Raw genomic sequence first — 1277 nt, 5'->3', positions numbered from 1 at the left:
ATGGAATAATGAAACAAGATTAAATAGAATTAGGAATTAATATAATTCCCTTTAATTAAATATTCTAGGCAGTGCTGACTAATTAGGCTACATTTTGTTTAAACATAATATTTATTAAAATAAGATAGAATTTTAATTATTTTGGAGCATTTATTTTGGAAGATAAACTATATTATAATAGATAAGTGATGGCAAATAAATTTTCTATTTGCAAATATAGTATTGTAGATAGTCTCAAACTCATTTGAATTTAGATGATTTTTCAAAACAGCCATGTATGTGTTTAAAGAATGAATATATTAAACAATAGATGATTTTTCAAAACAGCCATGTATGTGTACAAAGAATGAATATATTAAACAAAGTCAAAAGCTAGCTGCCGATTTCAGAATTTATGATAGAAGATATCTTTGATGTAATCATATTAGAGTTTGAAAAGTTGATGTCTCATTTAGCTATCATGTTTCTTCACGTTGGCATGCATTGGATAACAAACCAACTCTCTATTTTCTTTTTGATAACAACAAAAAGGCCTATTACAAATCAAGTAAAAATCTTTTGGTTAGGATAAGACCTATCTTCTACTCTAGTCTACACCTATAAATAGTAGGCTAGAATCCCACATTTTACCACACCAAAAATTCACACGTGAAATAGAGAAAGAGAAATATAAAAGAGAGAGAGAGAGAGAGAGAAAGGAGAGAACAAGGAAGACAGAAAGCAGCATTAGAAATAGAATTTCATACATCGAGTATTTTAATCACATACTTTCAAAGCGGAGGAACGATTTTCAACATATTGTAGATTCAACGAGGTAAAATACATTTATGTGCAAAGTGTTTACGTTTCCTTATGCTCTTATATGCGATTAAATATGCATGGAATGCTAGTGGCCTTCAGGTTCTAGAGAAAGAGATATGAAATTCCTACATGGAAATTAAGAGGACCTAAGATGGATGTGTCGCTTGGCCACCGATATACTCCATAAGAAAAGAGCGGTATGAAGTGTAGATTTTATTTGTTATGTAATTGTATATGGAAATTTGCACGTATCTTACTGGGTATTTTTAATACTCACTCTTACAAAGTGGATAAAGAATAGAGAAAAAGAAATAAGTTTGCCATTTTAAATTTAGCAATTTGTCTATTTTAATTTAGAACGCATTATTTGAATTACTTAGGAGTTTATGTTTATGATTAGATACGCTTTCAATAATTTTAATTTAAACGTTACAATTATTTGTTTATTGAAGAATTTTATATAGTTCCGCATTTTT

Source organism: Olea europaea, unplaced genomic scaffold (genome assembly GCF_002742605.1).
Source record: "Olea europaea var. sylvestris unplaced genomic scaffold, O_europaea_v1 scaffold508, whole genome shotgun sequence".
Lineage (NCBI taxonomy): Eukaryota > Viridiplantae > Streptophyta > Magnoliopsida > Lamiales > Oleaceae > Olea > Olea europaea.
Note: the sequence above shows the minus strand (reverse complement) of the source record.